At 46.5% G+C, this 21,066-nt stretch overlaps 1 protein-coding gene across 3 annotated transcripts in view; it reads right to left on the reverse strand.

The window, feature by feature from the left end:
* LOC139260061 (disintegrin and metalloproteinase domain-containing protein 23-like) overlaps positions 1 to 21,066 on the reverse strand; it is a 304,045-nt gene that overhangs the window by 186,486 nt on the left and 96,493 nt on the right. The window lies entirely within an intron of this gene.

Here is a 21,066-nt window from a genome sequence, read left to right on the forward strand (position 1 = left end):
CCCTTGTCCTTTGACTGTAATCCTTGGTTCTGGACTTCCCCAACATCGGGAACATTCTTCCTGCATCTAACCTGTCCAATCCCGTCAGAATTTTATATGTTTCTATGAGATCCCCTCTCATCCTTCTAAATTCCAGTGAATATAAGCCGAGTCGATCCAGTCTTTCTTCATATGTCAGTCCTGCCATCCCGGGAATCAGTCTGGTGAATCTTCGCTGCACTCCCTCAATAGCAAGAATGTCCTCCCTCAGATTAGGAGACCAAAACTATACAGAATATTCAAGGTGTGGCCTCACCAAGGCCCTGTACAACTGCAGTAAGACCTCCCTGCTCCTTACTCAAGTCCTCTCGCTATGAAGGCCAACATGCCATTTGCCTTCTTCACCGCCTGCTGTACTTGCATGCCAACTTTCAATGACTGATGAACCATGACACCCAGGTCTCGTTGCACCTCCCCTTTTCCTAATCTGTTACCATTCAGATAATATTCTGCCTTCCTGTTTTTGCCACCAAAGTGGATAACCTCACATTTATCTACATTATACTGCATCTGCCATGCATTTGCCCACTCACCTAAACTGTCCAAGTCACCCTGCAGACTCTTAGCATCTTCCTCACAGCTCACACTCTCACCCAGCTTAGTGTCATCTGCAAACTTGGACATATTACATTCAATTCCTTCGTCAAAATCATTAATGAATATTGTAAATAGCTGGGGTCCCAGCAGTGAACATTGCGGTACCCCACTAGTAACTGCCTGCCATTCTGAAAAGGACTCGTTTATTCCTACTCTTTGCTTCCTGTCTGCCAACCAGTTCTCTATCCACGTAAGTACATTACCCCCAATACCATGTGCTTTAATTTTGCACACTAATCTCTTGTGTAGGACCTTGTCAAAAGCCTTTTGAAAGTCAAAATACACCACATCCACTGGTTCTCCCTTGTCCACTCCACTAGTTACATCCTCAAAAAATGCTAGAAGATTTGTCAAACATGATTTCCCTTTCATAAATCCATGCTGACTTGGAGCGATCCTGTCACTGATTTCCAAATGCATCTTTAATAATTGATTCCAACATTTTCCCCACTACTGATGTCAGGCTAACCGGTCTATAATTGCCTATTTTCTCTCTCCCTCCTTTTTTAAAAAGTGGGGTTACATTAGCTATCCTCCAATCCATAGGAACCATTCCTGATTTTGAACAGTTCTATTAAATATCCTCTTAACCTACTCTGCTCTAAGGAGAACTACCCCAGCTTCTCCAGTCTTTCTACGTAGCTGAAGTCCCTCATCCCTGGTACCATACTAGCAAATCTCTTCTGCACCCTCTTCAAGGGCTTGACATCCTTCCTAAAGTATGGTGCGCAGAAGGTTTAGCATAACTTAATTGCATTTGAACTCTATTCCCCTATTAATAAAGCCATAAATCCCATATGCATTTATAACAGCCTTCTCAACTTGTCCTGTCACCTTCAAAGATGTGTGTACATACACCCCCCAGGCCACTTTGTTCCTGCACACCCTTTAAAATTGTACCATTTAGTTTATATTGCCTCTGCTCATTCTTCCGACCAAAATAGATCACTTCACACTTCTCTGCGTTAAATTTGAACTGTCAAGTATCTTCCCATTTCACCAGTCTATGTCCTCCTGAAGTTTGTTACTATCCTCCTCATTGTTTACTACATTTCCGAATTTCGTGACATCTGCAAAGTTTGAAATTATACCACGTATACCCAAGTCCAGGTCAATAATATATATCAAAAAGAGCAGTGGTCCTAATACCAACCCCTTGGGAACACCGCTGTCTACCTCCTCCAGTCTGAAAAATGCATGTTGGAAATGTGACACCAATTGCGCACAGCAAGATCCCACAAACAGCAATGCCTACTCTCTCAGGTAGGATGTGAAAGATTCTATAGCACTATTTCAAAGAAGAGCAGGGGAGTTATCTCCAGACTCCTGGCCAATATTTATCCCTCAATCAACATCACTAAATTAGATTATCTGGTCATCAGCATGTTGCTGTTTGTGGGAGCTTGCTGTGTGCAAATTTGCTGCCGACTTTCAAACATTACAGCAGTGAGTAAACTTCAAAAGTACTTCATTGGTTGTAAAGTACTTTGGGCTTTGGGATGGCCTGAGGTCGTGAAAGGCGCCAATTAAATGCAAGTCTTTCTTTCTATGTGATAATGACCAGATAATCTGCTTTACTGATGCTGTTTGAGGGATAAATATTGGCCAGGACATCAGGAATAACTCCGTGGAATTTTTTTATGTCCACCTGAGAGCAGACCTCCGTTGAACATCTCATCCCTCTTGTGCAGCTCTCCCTCGGTACTGCACTGGGAGTGCCAACCTAGAGTTTGTGCTCAGGACTCCAAAGTGGGACTTGAACCCACAAACTTCTGAGAGTGCTACTCACTAAGCCACTGAACGCCAGCCCTGTCCTCATTTATATTGACCAACATTCCACCAATTCCCACTGGGGGTGGGGACAATAGAAAGCAGTCCCGCATTTTTCACACCTAAGGGACCCATTTTCGGGAACCAGGTCAAGTCGAGAGCCAAACACAGTTAGAGGAGCACCATGCTTTCGAGGGGAAGAGCGACTATGCACCTATTGCCTTCATCAGAAAAGTGCTTGAGGGTAGTACGAAGGAAAAGGGGGGTCAAATTTTTAGCATTTGTTTGCATATGCTGATCGGCCCCTTTAGTTTCTTAGATAGGCAGGCATTGACTCAAGATACCTACAAAAATGCCAGGGAGTTAGACGTTTATGACACAAATTGCGGCCCATATTTCGTGGCCTTTCGATTATCGGCCAGAAACTTGGTGGGACACAGCACTGAACAAGGTACTGCCTCTGTTCAGCATACTGACACATAAGAACATAAGAAATAGGAGCAGGAGTAGGCCATTTGGCCCATCGAGCCTGCTCCGCCATTCAATAAGATCATGGCTGATCTGATCATGGACTCGGCTCCACTTCCCTGCCCACTCCCCATAACCCTTTATTTCCTTATCGCTCAAAAATCTATCTATTTCCACCTTAAATATATTCACTGACCCAGCCTCCACAGTTCTCTGGAGCAGAGAATTCCATAGATTTACAACCCTCAGAGAAGAAATTTCTCCTCATCTCAGTTTTAAATACGCGGTCCCTTATTCTAAGACTATGTCCCCTAGCTTTAGTTTCACCTGAGTGGAAATATATTCTCTGCATCCATCTTGTCGAGCCCTCTCATTATCTTATAAGTTTCAATAAGATCACCTCTCATTCTTCTGAACTCCAATGTATATAGGCCCAACCTACTCAACCTATCCTCATAAGTCAACCCCCTCATCTCCGGAATCAACCTAGTGAATCTTCTCTGAACAGCCTCCAATGTAAATATATCTTTCCTTAAATACAGAGACCAAAACTGTATGCAGTACTTCAGGTGTGGCCTCGTCAATACCCTGTACAGTTGTAGCAGGACTTCTCTGCTTTTATACTCTAGCCTCCTTGCAATAAAGGCGAATATTCCATTTGCCTTCCTGATTACTTACTGTACCTACATGCTAACTTTTTGTGTTTCATGCACAAGGATCCCCAGGTCTCTCAGTACTGCAGCATTTTGCAACTTTTCTCCGTTTAAATTATAATTTGCTTTTCTGTTATTTCTGCCAAAGTGGATAACCTTACATTTTCCCACATTATCGTCCATCTGCCAAATCTTTGCCCACTTAGCCTGTCTATATCCCTTTGCAGAGTTTTTGTGTCCTCCCCGCAATTTGCTTTCCCACCCATCTTTGTATAATCAGCAAACTTGGCTACATTACACTCGATCCCTTCATCCAAGTCATTTATATAGATAGTTGAGGACCCAGCACTGATCCCTGCGGCACCCCACTTGTCACTGTTTGCCAAGCGGAAAATAACCCATTGATCCCGACTCTGTTTTCTGTTAGTTAGCCAATCTTCTATCCATGCTAATATATTATCGCCAACCCTGTGAGCTTTTATCTTGTGCAGTAACCTCTTATGTAGTACCTTATTGAATGCCTTCTGGAAATCCAAATACACCACATCCACTGGTTCCCCCTTATCCACCCTGCTCGTTATATCCTGAAAGAACTCCAGCAAATTTGTCAAACATGATATCCCATCACAAAAATATGCTGACTCTGCTTGATTGAATCATGCTATTCCAAATGTCCCGCTACTGCTTCCTTAATAATGGACTCCAACGACAGATGTTAGGCTAAGTGCTCTATAGTTTCCTGCTTTTTTTCTGCCTCCTTTTTTAAATAGGGACGTTACATTTGCGGTTTTTCAATCTGCTGAGACCGCCCCAAAATCCAGAGAATTTTGTAGATTGCAATCAATGCATCCACTATCACTGCAGCCACTTCTCTTGAGACCCTAGGATGTAAGGCTTGTAATAAAGGAACAGCAATAATCATGGGTAATTTTAACCTTCATATTGATTGGACAAAGCAAATTGGCCAGGGTAGCCTTGAGGAAGAGTTCATAGAGTGTATCCGGGATAATTTCTTTGAACAGTATGTTGCAGAACCAACCAGGGAGCAGGCTATCTTAGATCTAGTACTGTGTAATGAAGCAGGATTAATAAATTATCTCGTAGTAAAAGATCCTCTCGGAATGAGTGACCATAACATGGTTGAATTTCAAATTCAGTTGGAGGGTGAGAAAGTCCTAAGCTTAAATAAAGGAGACTACAAAGGTATGAGGGCAGAGTTGGCTAAAGTGGAATGGGAAAATAGACTAAAGTATGGGACGGTTGATGAGCAGTGGCAGACATTTAAGGAGATATTTCATAACTCGCAACAAAAATATATCCCAATGAGAAGGAAAGACTGCAAGAGAAGGGATAACCATCTGTGGCTAATTAAGAAAATAAGGGATGGTATCAAACTCAAAACAAAGGCATACAATGTGGCCAAGACTAGTGGGAGGCCAGAGGATTGGGAAACTTTTAAAAGCCGGCAGAGAACGACTAAAAAAAATGATTAAGTGAGGGAAGATATATTATAAAAGTTGTTATGTATATAACCCTAAGCAACCTGTATCATACCACCACCAGAGGGCCTACCTGTTGGAGTCCCAAGGGATCCCAGTATCCCTTGGGAGCACTATATATAAGCAGGTCTCCCATGCTGTACCAGCATTCTGGATTCTGAATAAAGGAGCTAAGGTCACACTTAATCATTTGTCTACAGTACTCAGTTGCATTACTTTATTATGAGCATAACAACTGGCGACGAGATAATGAACAACCAGCAAAAATACGAAAGAACTGTTGGTATCCTGGAGAAATTCTCAGAAGGGGAAGATTGGGAGGCCTTTGTGGAACGACTCGACCAATACTTCGTGGCCAACGAAGAGGACGAGAATGCTGCCAAATGAAGGGCGATCCTCCTTACCGTCTGTGGGGCAACAACCTATGGCTTCATGAAGAACTGTGTACGTTGATCCAGGAGCACCTAAATCTGAAGGAAAGCATTTTGATGGCAAGTTATCGATTCTACACGTGTCATCGGTCTGAATGCCAGGAAGTGGCGAGCTATGTCGCCGAACTGAGGCACCTTGCAGGACATTGCGAATTCAATGGATTCCTTGAGCAAATGCTAAGAGAATTTTTTGTGCTTGGCATTGGCCATGAGGTTATCCTTCGCAAACTATTAACTGTTGAAACACCGAATCTGAACTAAGCCATAACGATAGCCCAGGCATTTATGTCCACCAGCGATAACACCAAACAAATTTTGCAGCATAAAGAGGTTTCGGCTAGTACTGTACATAAAGTAACGTTGTTTTCAGGCAGGAATGCATATGGCAGAACATACAAGCCGGCAACTGCATGACCTCAGATGACCCAGAGTCCGCCATCAATCGTTAAAGAGAGGCAGTTAACACCTTGTTGTCACTACGGAGGTGATCAGCGAGTCCATCAATGCCGCTTCAAACACTATGTGTGCAAAGGCTGTGGAACTATGCAACACCTCCAGCGAATGTGCAAACGAGCTGCAAACCCTGCAAACCACCACATTGCAGAGGAGGATCGATCCATGGTGGATCAGGCTGAACTAGAGACTCGAACCAAGGAGGCAGAAGTGTACGGGGTACACACCTTCACCAAAGTTGAACTGAATGCAATTCCAGTATCCATGGAACTGGACTCGGGTGCGAGTCAGTCTATCATGAGCAAAAAGGCCTTCGACAGGCTGTGGTGCAACAAGGCACACAGGCCCAAGCTTAGCCCCATTCATACCAAGCTAAGAACTTACACCAAAGAGCTGATCCCTGTTATTGGCAGCGCAGAAGTAAAAGTCTCCTATGATGAAGTAGTGCACAAACCTCCACTATGTATTATACCAGGAGATGGCCCCACACTGTTCGGCAGAAGCTGGTTGGGAAAAATCCGCTGGAACTGGGACGACATCCGAGCACTCTCGTCCGTCGACGACGCCTCATGTGCCCAGGTTCTGAGCAAGTTCCCGCCATTGTTTGAGCCAGGCATTGGAAGTTTCTCGGGGGCAAAGGTGCAGATCCACTTGGTTCCCTGTACATGACCCATCCACCACAAGGCACAGGCAGTGCCATATATGATGCGAGAGAAAGTTGAAATTGAACTGGACAGGCTGCAGTGAGAAGGCATCATCACGCCGATGGAGTTCAACGAGTGGGCCAGTTCAATTGTTCCGGTTCTCAAAGGCGATGGCACGGTCAGAATTTGTGGGGACTATAAAGTAACGATTAACCATTTTTCGCTACAGGACCAGTACCTGCTACTCAAGGCAGGCGACCTATTTACGACCCTGCTGGAGGAAAGACGTTCACCAAGTTGGACCTGACCTTGGCCTACATTCGCAGGAGCTGGCGGAATCGTCAAAGGCCTCACCTGCATCAACACGCACAAAGGTTTGTTTATCGACAATAGATGCCCGTTTGGGATTCGATCGGCCGCGGCAATTTTCCAAAGGAACATGGAGAGGCTGCTAAAGTTGGTTCCGCACACCGTGGTTTTCCAGGTCGACATACTGGTCACAGGTCGGGATACCATCGAACACTTGAAGAACCTGGAAGAGATTCTAAGTCGGCTAAAGCTCGTGGGACTCAGGTTGAAACGCTCGAAGTGTGTTTTCCTGGCACCAGAGGTCGAGTTCTTAGGGAGAAGAATCGTGGCCGACGACATCAGACCCACCGATGCCAAGACAGAGCCCATCAAGAACGCGCCGAGACCACAGAACATGATGGCGCTGCGGTCGTTCCTGAGACTCCTCAACTATTTCGGTAATTTCCTACCCGGCTTAAGGACCTTTCTAGAACCCCTACATGTGCTCCTAGCAAGGGAGACATCTGGGTATGGGGGAAATCACAAGAGGCTGCTTTTGAGAAAGCCAGAAATCTGTTATGTTCCAACAAACTGCTTGTTCTGTATGACCCATGTAAACGTTTAGTGCTAGCTTGCGATGCGTCTTTATACGGGGTCGGGTGTGTGTTACAAGCAAACAAATCAGGAACATTGCAATTGGTCGCCTATTTTCCAGGAGTTTATCCAAAACCGAAAGGGCTTACAGCATGACTGAAAAAGAAGCTCTGGCATGCGTTTACGGGGTGAAAACAATGCACCAATATCTGTTTGGTCTCATGTTTGAGCTAGAAACTGACCATAAGCTGCTCATATCATTATTCTCAGAGAGTAAAGGGATTAACACCAATGCCTCTGCCCGCATCCTAAGATGGACGCTCACGCTGTCTGCATACAACTATGTAATCCGCCACAGACCAGGCACAGAGAACTGCGTTGATGCTCTCAGTTGGCTACCATTGCCCACCACCGGGGTGGAAATGGCACAGCCTGCAGACTTGCTCTTGGTGATGGATGCATTCGAAAACGAAAAGTCACCCGTTATGGCCCGCCAGATCAGGACCTGGACCAGCCAGGATCCTTTACTGGCCCTGGTAAAAAAACTGTGTCCTCCATGGGAGCTGGTCCAGCGTCTCAGCGGAGATGCATGAAGAGATCAAACCGTTCCAGTGGCGCAAAGACAAAATGCCCATACAGGCGGACTGTCTTTTGTGGGGTAATCGTGTGGTTTTGCCTAAGAAAGGCAGGGAAACATTCATACGCAACCTCCACAGTACCCACTCAGGCATAGTAATGATCAAAGCTATAGCCAGATCCCATGTGTGGTGGCCCGGCATCGACTCAGACTTAGAGTCATGCGTGCGCCAATGCAACACTTGCTCTCAACTGAGCAATGCACCCAGAGAGGCACCGCTAAGTTTGTGGTCATGGCCCTCCAAACAGTGGTCTAGGATCCATGTTGACTTTGCGGGCACGTTTCTAGGCAAAATGCTTTTGGTTGTTGTGGATGCTTATTCAAAATAGATTGAATGTGTAACAATGTCTGTAAGCACGTCCACTGCCACCATCGAAAGCCGACAAGCCATGTTTGCCATTCACGGCCTGTCTGATGTCCTTGTCAGCGACAATGGGCCGTGCTTTACCAGTGCTGAATTCAAGAAATTCATGACCCGCAATGGGATCAAGCACATCACATCTGCCCCATTCAAGCCCGCATCCAATGGCCAGGCAGAACAGGCAGTCCAACCCATCAAGCAAAGCTTGAAACGTGTGTCGGAAGGACCCGCCTGTCCTGAGTCCTGCTCAGCTACCGCACCAGACCCCACTCGCTCACCGGGGTTCCCCCAGCCGAGCTGCTCATGAAAAGGGTGCTCAAAACAAGTCTCTCTCTTGTCCACCCTGATCTTCATGATAACATCGAGGACAGGTGGCATCAACAAAGCACGTACCATGATCGCGCAAACTTGTCACGCGATATTGAAGTCAACGATCCTATATTTGTACTTAACTATGGACATGGTCCCAAATGGCTTGCTGGCACTGTCATAGCCAAAGAAGGGAGTAGGGTGTTTCAGGTCAAACTTGCAAATGGACTAACTTGCAGAAAGCATTTGGACCAAACCAAACTGCGATTCACAAAAAGCCACGAGCAATCCGAAGAGGACACCACCAACTTCGACCCTCCGATACACACACACAAGTGGCAACTCACATCATGGTTGACCACGAAGCTGAACTCACCATCCCCAGCAGCCCGGCAAGGCCAGCTGCCCAGCTACCTAGTGAAGAACTAACCAACTCACCCACACCCGCATTTGTACCGAGACGATTGACAAGTGAGCGAAAAGCCCCAGATCATCTCACCCTGTAAATAAGTGTACTATTGACTTTGGGAGGGAGTGATGTTATGTATCATACCGCCACCAGAGGGCCTACCTGTTGGAGTCCCAAGGGATCCCAGCATCCCTTGGGAACACTGTATATAAGCAGGCCTTCCATGCTGTACCAGCACTCTGGAGTCTAAATAAAGGAGCTAAGGTCACACTTACTCATTATCTACAGTATTCAGTTGCATTACTTTATTATGCGCGTAACGAAAGTAAACTAGCACGAAGTATAAAAACAGATAGTAAGAGTTTCTACAGGTACATAAAAAGGAAAAGAGTGGCTAAAATAAATGTTGGTCCCCTGGAGGATGAGACTGGGGAATTAATAATGGAGAACAGGGAAATGACAGAGATGTTGAACAAATATTTTGCATAGGTCTTCATGGTAGAAGACACTAAAATCATAAAAGCATAAGAACATAAGAATTAGGAACAGGAGTAGACCATCTAGCCCCTCGAGCCTGCTCCGCCATTCAACAAGATCATGGCTGATCTGGCCGTGGACTCAGCTCCACTTACCCGCCCGCTCCCCATAACCCTTAATTCCCTTATTGGTTAAAAATCTATCTATCTGTGACTTGAATACATTCAATGAGCTAGCCTCAACTGCTTCCTTGGGCAGAGAATTCCACAGATTCACAACCCTCTGGGAGAAGAAATTCCTTCTCAACTCAGTTTTAAATTGGCTCCCCCGTATTTTGAGGCTGTGCCCCCTCAATTATCATCCCAATAATTGATAATCAAGGGGCCAAAGGTAGGGAGGAACTTAATATAATCACTATCACTAATAAAGTAGTACTAGGTAAAATAATGGGACTAAAGGCGGACAAGTCCCCTGGACCTGATGCCTTACATCTTAGGGTCTTAAGAGAAGTGGCTGCAGAGATAGTGGATGCATTGGTTGTAATCTACCAAAATTCCCTGGATTCTGGAGCGGTCCCAGCAGATTGGAAAACCGCAAATGTAATGACACATCTGTTATGAACCAACGGCGCAGGCCAACATTAAGTTCAGTCAGGATTACTCCATGTCCCACTTCGGAGACCTGTGCACAAAATCTAGGCTGTACTTGTTTTCATTTCTGTACTGAACTTTGGGGGCATATCGATCCGCCAAGTACCACAAATCACCAGAATGGAGACCCCGTCATTATGGTGAATTACACTGTGATGCGCAATGCATTATGCACATCACAATTTTTTTCTTCACTGAGTTTCCCTCTTTATCATGTAAGCATCTGTTTCCAGGTTGAAATCTTCCTCTTACTGTATGCAGCTGACTGGAAACCCAAGGGGCTGGATTTTCGGCAAAAGTTAGCGCTGGAAAATAGTTTGTGTCCTAGTCAGGAAGTTTCGTCAAAAAAGTGATTTGGAGGAGCGTCGACATTAAGTTGCACGACTGACTTTGTGTGTCCAAGCCAAAACGTTTGGCGTTGAAGAAGGCGACCATTTTGTGCATGCGCATTGACATTTTTTTTTTTCTCTTTGGTTTCTTTTCTGGTCGCAAACGCAAATGCAGGGTGCACCAACATCCTGCGCGCATGCGCATTTAAACCGCCCCACTTCAGCTATTTCTGGTGAGATGGAGAAACAGCAAGGAAGGCAACATGCCAGCCGCTTCAGCCAAGAGGTTCGTGAAGTGTTGGTGAGCGTGGTGGAGAGGAGGTGGGCCTTACTCTATCTTGCTGGGGGAGCCAGACCATTCCCTCCTATGTTTAAAGCATATAGAGGGACATTGCACAGGAGGTGTCTGCTGCAGACAGCGTGCCCAGGATTGGCACACAGTCTAGCAAAATGTTCAATGAGAGTCGTCAGGGTTGTACCATGACTTTGAATATTAATCTCACACACTATGTGAAGTTTGTCGTGCATCTGGTTCCTCTGAAAACTCTGTAGGTGGCTTTCACAATGCGTAACAAAGATGAAGGCTTACTTACGCACCCATTGACTTTTAATGATCTATGCATGTAATTTGTAACATTAACATCATTCTTTGCAAAATACTCCAATTCTTCTATCACTTTCTGAAAGATCATTTACAGCCCCCATGTTAGATGCCTCAAACCTGCGAATACATACTGACGAAGCACATGCTAGATCCAAACAGATTGAACGAGAACAGTCACACAGAATCACCTATTCTACTGTGGTAGGCAGAGAAACCCTGTCTGAACCCTTCCTATTTTTCTCGTTGCAGTCCAAGCACTCCCATAAACGAAGGGAGCAGCTGTGGACAGAAGAGGGACCACCTCAAACAATCCCGCTGATGGATGTAGAGGAGAGGGTCTCTGCCATCATTGGAGTCCCAGCTCGGACAGTTGCCGGGGGCAATGCTGAACCCCCTTCGGGTAGAGAGAGTATGTAAATGGATAGCCCAACCCAAGACACTATATTGAGAGATGCGGAGTTGCGGCGGCCCTTCAAATAAACCTGTGCAATGCCACCTTCCTCATGTCACCCTGCCCCCTCCCCTGCTGCTAACCACTCTTCTGTTGTTTTCTACTTCCAGATGACCAGCCAGTGGTGCAGCATCCCTTGAGGGAGGCCTCCACTTCAGGCCATGCTGCAGACGATGAAGGAGAGGAGGAGAGTGCTCTGGCGGAGCATCGCAGTCCAACAGTTGTCTCGTTGACACTCGGTTCATCTAGGGACGACGCTGGCTTCCCGAGGCTTGAGGAGTCAGAGGCTCCTGGCCCCAGTGGCGTACAGCAATGCAGTGCTGGGGTAGAATCTCGCAGGCCAGCTCTCCGGAAAGTGAGTCGGCAAAGTCGTTCTGCTCAAAGACAGGCAGAAATGGAACTGGACCTGTGGAAATATCCAGGAAGACCACAGTGATGCAGGTGATGGATGCATTGGGCTGTATCCCAGCGAGCATCGACAAGCTCACTGCGACTGTTACGGAGGCAGCGTCGCAGATTGTCGTTGCGAGTCATGATTCCAGTGAGGCCATCATTGCCCACACACAGAGGCTGGTGGCCTCCAGCAGCGATAGTGGAGTTCCAGAGTGTGTGGTGCGTGTCATTGATCGCGCCACAGACTCAGCGCATCACAGGCACAAGCTTTAATTCAACTTGGGCAAGTGATGCAGTCCATGTCTGATTCCATACTCTATGCATTCCCCACTGTCCATCGGGGAAGTGACGGTGCCAAAGCAGGCCAGCAAGGTGTGGGGAAACACCGTGCTCCGGTTGCTAAGGCCCAGCCCCAGTTGGAGAATCAGTGGCTCCACGGAAATGTGAGGTGGTGTCCTTCCTCAGCATGACAGCATTCCAGATACAACCACTCACTCACCAACCATGCTCCATACATGGTTAACACCCCCGCCACCTGTGACTGGTGACGCCAATGATGAGGCGCCCCATTTCAAAACCGGGCCTTCCAGGCCAGGAGCTGGTCCAGTGCGTCCTCAGATGTCGTCTACATTGTCTGGCCCCCCAACAGAGCAGCCCTCTAGCAGCCTTGCTGTACACCCTGACGACAATGAACTTGGAGACCTGTTGTGGGGAGTATTTAAGGCTACCTACAGAGCGGTCCAGACATCGGAAGCGCTACTTCAGCACCCCAATTGTCTGTTCAATGATGTTGAATGTGCTGCCAATTGGGCCTGCTGCACCCTGGGACCGCCTGTTTTTTTCGGTCAGTTGCTGGGGCAGTCACTAAATCAAGCATTAGGGCCGAAAGTTCCACCCGGGGCGCTAGCACAGCCTTACACGATGATTCACGACATCATGACAGTCAAAGCGGAGGGCGTGGCCGTAAGTTTTTGCGCCGCTGCAAAAACATGGGCGAAACTTCTGGCTAAATCCTGGATGCCCCATTTCACCTCACCGGGGCGCGAAATAGCGAAAATCCAGCCCAAGGACTATGTCCAGTGTTGACAGTTTTATATCACTTATGCAATAGAATCGATCCACTTTTTATTTTAATATGAAATAGCCATTGCTCATGGCCTTTGTAGCACTCTCACCCCAGAGTCAGTAGGTTATGGGTTCAAGCCCTACTCCTGACACTAGAGCACGTCATTTAATGCAGTACTTAGGGAGTGCTGCACTGCCAGAGGTGCCGTCTTTCAGATGAGATGTTAAACCGAGGACCCGTCTGCCTTCTCAGGTGGACGTAAAAGATCTTAAAGCACTATTGCGAAGAAGAGCAGGGGATTTCTCCCTAGTGTCCCAACCAATATTTATCCCTCTGGCAGTATCAGTAAAAAAAACAGATCTTCTGGTCATTATCACATTACTGTGTGCAAGTTGGCTGCCATGCTTCCTGCATTACAACAGTTGTTTAAGGCTCAGAAATGCCCTTCACTTGCGATCTATTAACTCTTGGATCTCCTGGTTATTCTCATCAAACCAGTCCTGTGTTCCCTGGTTGAGTGATCGAGCGTCTCTTCGCAGGCACTGGTTATAGAGGCCTGGAGGGCAGACCAACGCTGTGGGCATTCTGCGTCTCGGAGTCATCATTCTGCGTCTCGGGGTCATCAAGGGTGGCCAGGTTAGCTGTGGGGCGCTGACTGTATAGTGCTCTCTTAGCTGGGTCTTTAAGTGCCCTGGCATTGACTCAACATTGACCCAACTCAGGAGCAGCAAGGCAGCATTACAGACGGCTTAAGGCTGAGGTCCAACAAAAAACCCGAAGGAACAGGTGATGGATGGAGAAAGCACAGGAGATACAATAATTGGCCAACAGCCATGATGTGCGAGGATTCTTCATCGCAGTCAAGGCCACCTACAGTCCAAACACCCAAGGCCCCATCCCACTGCTGGCCAACTCATCAAGGCAGTCAGGGCCCGCTGGAAGGAGCACTTCAAAGATCTCCTCAATCGAGACTCTGCTTTTGACTCGAGTTTTCTTGACTCTATCCTGCAGCATGCTACCCGCCATTCACCTCAGTAAAACCCCAGCACTGCACGAGGTAGAAAAAGCCATAAGACAGCTTAAGAACAAGGCTACGGGAGCAGATGGAATCCCCGCTGAGGCACTGAAGTATGGCGGAGAGGCACTGTTGGCGCGAATACATGACCTCATCTCTCTCATCTGGAAGGAGGAGAGCATGCCGGGAGATATCAGAGATGCAGTGGACAAGTCCAACTGCGGCAACTACAGAGGAATCCTGCTACTATCAGTCACTGGGAAAGTCATTGCTAGAGTCCTCCTCAACCGTCTTCTCCCTGTGGCTGAGGAGCTCCTCCCAGAGTCATAGTGCGGATTTAGTCCCCTACCGAGCACAACGGACATGATTGTTACAGCGCGATAGCTGCAGGGAAAATGCAGGAAACAGCACCAGCCTTCATAAACATGGTTGACCCTGTCAACCATGAGGGCCTATGGAGCATCGCCTCCATTTTGGATGCTCCCAAAAGTTCGTCATCATCCTCCGCCTGCTCCACGACGGAATGCAGGCCGTGATCCTTACCAACGGATCCATTACAGACCCAATCCACGTCCGGACCGGAGTCGAACAGGGCTGTTTCATCGCCCCAACCCTCGCTACCATGCTCCACCTCACAGTCAACAAGTTCCTGCTGGAGTGCAACTAAACTACAGAACCAGTGGGAACCTGTTCAACCTTCGTCGACTCCAGGCCAGGTCCAAGACCACCCCAACGTCTGTCGTCAAGCTACAATATGCGGACGACGCCTGCGTCTGCGCACATACAGAGGCTGAACTCCAAGTCATAGTCAACGTATTTACTGAGGCGTACGAAAGCATGGGCCTTACGCTAAACATCCGTAAGACAAAGGTCCTCCACCAGCCCATCCTCACCGCACAGCACTCCCCCTCCAGTCATCAAGATCCATGGCGCGGCCCTGGACAATGGGGACCATTTCCCATACCTCGGGAGCCTCTTATCAACAAGAGCAGACATTGATGACGAGATTCAACACCGCCTCCAGTGCGCCAGTGCAGCCTTCAGCCACCTGAGGAAAAGAGTGTTTGAAGACCAGGCCCTCAAATCCACCAGCAAGCTCATGGTCTACAGGGATGTAGTAATATCCACCCTCCTGTATGGCTTACAGACATGCACCATGTACAGTAGACACCTCAAGTTGCTGGACAAATACCACCAACGATGTCTCCGCAAGATCCTACAAATTCCCTGGGAGGACAGACGCACCAACGTTAGCGTCCTAGACCAGGCCAACAGCATTGAAGCACTGACCACACTTGATCAACTTTGCTGGGCAGGCCACATTGTTCTCATGCCAGACACGAGACTCCTTAAGCAAGTGCTCTACTCGGAACTCCTTCACGGCAAGCGAGCCAAAGGTGGGCAGAGGAAACAAGAACACCCTCAAAGCCTTCCTGATAAAGTGCAACATCCTCACCGACACCTGGGAGTCCCTGGTCAAAGACCACCCTAAATGGAGGAAGTGCATCCGGGAGGGCGCTGAGCACCTCGAGTCTCGTCGCCGAGAGCATGCAGCAATCAAGTGCAGGCAGCGGAAAGAAACATAGAAACATAGAAAATAGGTGCAGGCGTAGGCCATTCGGCCCTTCGAGCCTGCACCGCCATTCAATAAGATCATGGCAGATCATTCCCTCAGTACCCCTTTCCTGCTTTCTCTCCATACCCTTGATCCCTTTAGCCGTAAGGGAGCTTTCTAATTCCCTCTTGAATATATCCAATGAACTGGCATCAACAACTCTCTGCGGTAGGGAATTCCACAGGTTAACAACTCTCTGAGTGAAGAAGTTTCTCCTCAACTCAGTCCTAAATGGTCTACTCCTTATCCTAAGACTGTGTTCCCTGGTTCTGGACTTCCCCAACATCGGGAACATTCTACCTGCATCTAACCTGTCCCGTCCCGTCAGAATTTTATATGTTTCTATGAGATCATCACTCATCCTTCTAAACTCCAATGTATAAAGGTCCAGTTGATCCAGTCTCTCCTCATATGTCAGTCCTGCCATCCCGGGAATCAGTCTGGTGAACCTTCGCTGCACTCCCTCAATAGCAAGAACGTCCTTCCTCAGATTAGGAGAATAAAACTGAACACAATCTTCCAGCTGAGGCCTCACCAAGGCCCTGTACAACTGCAGTAAGACCTCCCTGCTCCTATACTCAAATCCCCTAGCTATGAAGGCCAACATACCATTTGCCTTCTTCACCGCCTGCTGAACCTGCATGTCAACTTTCAATGACCAATGAGCCATGACACCCAGGTCTCGTTGCACCTCCCCTTTTCCTACTCTGCCGCCATTCAGATAATATTCTGCCTTTGCGTTTTTGCTCCCAAAGTGGATGACCTCACATTCATCCACATTATACTGCATCTGCCATGCATTTGCCCACTCACCTAACCTGTCCAAGTCACCCTGCAGCCTCTTAGCGTCCCCCTCACAGCTCACACCGCCACGCAGTTTAGTGTCATCTGCAAACTTGGAGATATTGCACTCAATTCCTTCATCCAAATCATCGATGTATATTGTAAAGAGCTGGGGTCCCAGCACTCCACTAGTCACTGCCTGCCATTCTGAAAAGGACCCGTTTATCCCGACTCTCTGCTTCCTGTCTGCCAACCAGTTCTCTATCGACGTCAGTATATTACCCCCAGTACCATGTGCTTTAATTTTGCAAACCAATCTCTTGTGTGGGACCTTGTCAAAAGCCTTTTGAAAGTCCAAATACACCACATCCACTGGTTCTCCCTTGTCCACTCTACGAGTTACATCCTCAAAAAATTCCAGAAGATTTGTCAAGCATGATTTCCCTTTCATAAATCCATGCTGACTTGGACCGATCCTGTCACTGCTTTCCAAATGCGCTGCTATTTCATCCTTAATAACTGATTCCAACATTTTCCCCACCACTGATGTCAGGCTGACCGGTCTATAATTCTCCGCTTTCTCTCTTCCTTCCTTTTTAAAAAGTGGTGTTACATTAGCTACCCTCCAGTCCATAGCAACTGATCCCGAGTCGATAGACTGTTGGAAAATTATCACCAATGCATCCACTATTTCTAGAGCCATTTCATTAAGTACTCTGGGATGCAGACTATCAGGCCCCGGGGATTTATCGGCCTTCAATCCCATCAATTTCCCTAACACAATTTCCCGCCTAATAAGGATATCCTTCAGTTCCTCCTTCTCACTAGACCCTCGGTCCCCTAGCACTTCTGGAAGGTTATTTGTGTCTTCCTTCGTGAAGACAGAACCAAAGTATTTGTTCAATTGGTCTGCCATTTCTTTGTTCCCCATTATAAATTCACCTGAATCCGACTGCAAGGGACCTACATTTGTCTTCACTAATCTTTTTCTCTTCACATATCTGTAGAAGCTTTTGCAGTCAGTTTTTATGTTCCCGCCAAGCTTCTTCTCGTACTCTATTTTCCCCCTCCTAATTAAACCCTTTGTCCTCCTCTGTTGAATTCTAAATTTCTCCCAGTCCTCAGGTTTGTTGCTTTTCTAGCGAATTTATATGCCTCTTCCTTGGATTTAACACTATCCTTAATTTCCCTTGTTAGCCACGGTTGAGCCACCTTCCCCGTTTTATTTTTACTCCAGACAGGGATGTACAATTGCTGATGTTCATCCATGTGATCTTTAAATGTTTGCCATTGCCTATCCACCGTCAACCCTTTAAGTATCATTTGCCAAACTATTCTATCCAATTCACGCCTCAAACCATCGAAGTTACCTTTCCTTAAGTTCAGGACCCTAGTTTCTGAATTAGCTGTCATTCTCCATCTTAATAAAGAATTCTACCATGTTATGGTCACTCTTCCCAAGGGGCCTCGCACAACAAGATTGCTAATTAGTCCTTTCTCATTACACATCACCCAGTCTAGGATGGCCAGCTCCCTAATTGGTTCCGCGACATATTGGTCGAGAAAACCATCCCTAATACACTCCAGGAAATCCTCCTCCACCGTATTGCTACCAGTTTGGTTAGCCCAATCAATATGTAGATTAAAGTCACCCATAATAACTGCTGTATCTTTACCTTGCGTGCAGCAAACCTGTCCCACCCACCCCTTCCCTCAACGACTATCTGTCCCACCTGTGACAAGGACTTTGGTTCTCGTATTGGAATGTTCAGCCACCTCAGGACACATTTTTCGAGTGAATGCAAGTCTTCCTCGATTCCGAGGGACTGCCTATGATGATTACAACAGTGACTACCCTTTTAAAATATACTTCATTGGCTGTAAAGAGCTTTGGGATGTCGTGAAAGGCGCTTATATAAATGCACATTCTGTTTTTCTTATTGCCTCTTTCGATCACAACGTAACTAACATTCATCTAACTTGTTTTTCAGATGTTTTTATCTGGGACTATTCCACAATTCTGTGGGAGGAAGAGAGGTAAGTTCCTTCGGATCGCAGCACAACTGATAAAGGGGGAAGATTTTTTGCTGTGCACGGACACAAAATCCTCCTGCATATATATGAGGAACACGTTCAGTTTTGCTACACCGAGTGCATAGAGAAAGCTATCCCTAATATTGGCTGTTTGAAAGATATGCGTGAGAAAATTCCTTGCATATATAACTGACCTACTGCCAGCTAAGTCTCCAAGGTGCAAATATAAATAGTGAAAGGAATATGATATTGAGCAGATCTTGTGCACATGTCCCTTGCTGTTAGTTCCAGTCACACACACCATCTAATTGCCCATCAGAGCATGAATCCGACCGGTGTAATTCTCTGCTTCAACAGCAGCGAGTGCGGCTGGTGATGCTGACAATCAGGTGTCAGCTGTGGCTCAGTGGGTAGCACTCTGGCCTCTGCGTCAGATGGTTGTGGGTTCAAGTCCCACTCTGGATCTTGAGCATGAAATGTAGGTTGACACTCCAGTGCAATGCTGAAGGAGTGCTGCACTGTCACAGGTGCTGTCTTTCAGATGAGACATTAATCCGAGGCCTTGTCTGCCCTTTCAGGTGGACATAAAAGACCCCACAATGCTATTTCGAAGAAGAGCAAGGGCGTTCTCCCTTGCGTCCTGGTCCAATATTTATCTTTCAAGTATTACTAAAAAAACGATTATCTGGTGATTACCACATTGCTGTCTGTGGGAGCTTGCTGTGCGCAAAATACCTGCCACATTTCCCTACATTACAACAGTGACTACACTTAAAAAATATATATCATTGGCTCTAAAGTGCATAGGGATGCACTGAGGTTGTGAAAAGCACCTTCCTCGGTACTGCACTGAAGTGTCAGACTAGATTTTGTGTTCACTGCTTTCGAGTGGGACTCAGAGGCGTGATCACAACCAACTGAGCAAAGGTTGTAGATCCCCAACTGTGATAACATGGCATGGCTCCATCAACACTTTCACACTTGAAAAGGATTCCTGTGCCATTGCAGAGTGCAGAGAAACAGATCACAATGCCGGTAGCATCTGTGTCTCTTCAAGCACCATTGACTTCTCTGCGTACTGCCAGATTTAATACTCAGTCACCACTACGAATCTAAAAATAATCAGGCCAGTCGCAAAGGGACTGCTCTTAGAATTGCAGTGAGGATGTATTTTTGGACTTTTTATATTTTTATTTTATGAACTCTGATATGAAAAATGAAAATAGGAGATGGTAGAAATCAAGTCTCCTGCGAGGTGGGATTTGAGCAAATGAGTTCTCTAGTTCAGACAGTAATTCGGAAAATGGAACATCTTGCAAAAAATGAGACAAGCATTTATGTAACACTTTATGGCCTCTCTCAAAAGCTTTACGTCAAATTATTTTCAATTGCAGTGCTGTAACTCTGTAGGCAAATGCAACAGCCATGTTGTGCACAGTAAGATCCCACAGACAGCAATCCTGATGGATGACCGTTGTTGATTTGAGGGTGGATTTTTGGCTAGGACAACTCCCTGCCTTCAAATAATCCCGTGAGATCAACACACCTGAATGGGCAATTTGATGTCTCAACCAACGTAGACCACTTCAAACAATGCAACACCTCCTCAGTAATGCACTGAAGTGTCAGCCTAGATCAATGTACTCATCAACAACTACTTCTACTACTACTTATATAACTCTGAGGCATTCCACAGAGGAAGAAAAAAAGCAATAGATTAAAGGGAACAGACACCGAAAGAACTTGCACTTCTCCAGCACTTTCGTGGCTCAAAACGCTTCACAGCCAATGAAGTACTTTTTGAAGTGTAGGAAGCGCAACAGCCATTTTGCACACAGCAAGGTCCCACAGACAGTAATGTGATAATGCACAGATAATCTGTTTTAGTGATGCTGGCTGAAGGAAAAATATTGGTCAGGACATTGGGGACAACTCCCCTGCTCTTACATAGAATATGGAGCACAGAAAGAGGCTATTTGGCCCAACCAGTCCATGCCGTTGTTTATGCTCCAGTCGAGTCTCCTCCCATCCTTCCTCACTAACTATTAACATAACCTTCTATTCTCTTCTCTCTCGTAAGCTTGTCGAGCTTTCTCTTAAATGCATCATACTATTCACCTCAACCACTTCCTGTGGTAGCGAGGTCCACATTCTCACCACTCTCTGGGTAAAGAAGTTTCTTTTGAATTCCCTATTTAATTTCTTGGTGACTATCTTATGTTGACGGCCTCTAGCTTTGTTCTTCCCCACAAGTGACAACCCCTGCTCTGTCTACTCTATCAAAATCTTTCATCATTTTAAAAACCTCTATTAGGCCGTCCCTCAACCTTCTCTTTTCAAGGGAAAAAAGCCCCAGCCTGTTCATCCTTTCCTGATAGGTATAAGCTCTCATTTTTGGTATCATCTTTTTTGCATCCTCGCCAGTGCCTCTATATCCTTTTTATAATATGACGACCAGAATTGTACGCAGTGTCGTCTAACCAAAGTTTGATACAAG

This window comes from Pristiophorus japonicus, chromosome 3 (genome assembly GCF_044704955.1).
Source record: "Pristiophorus japonicus isolate sPriJap1 chromosome 3, sPriJap1.hap1, whole genome shotgun sequence".
Taxonomy (NCBI): domain Eukaryota; kingdom Metazoa; phylum Chordata; class Chondrichthyes; family Pristiophoridae; genus Pristiophorus; species Pristiophorus japonicus.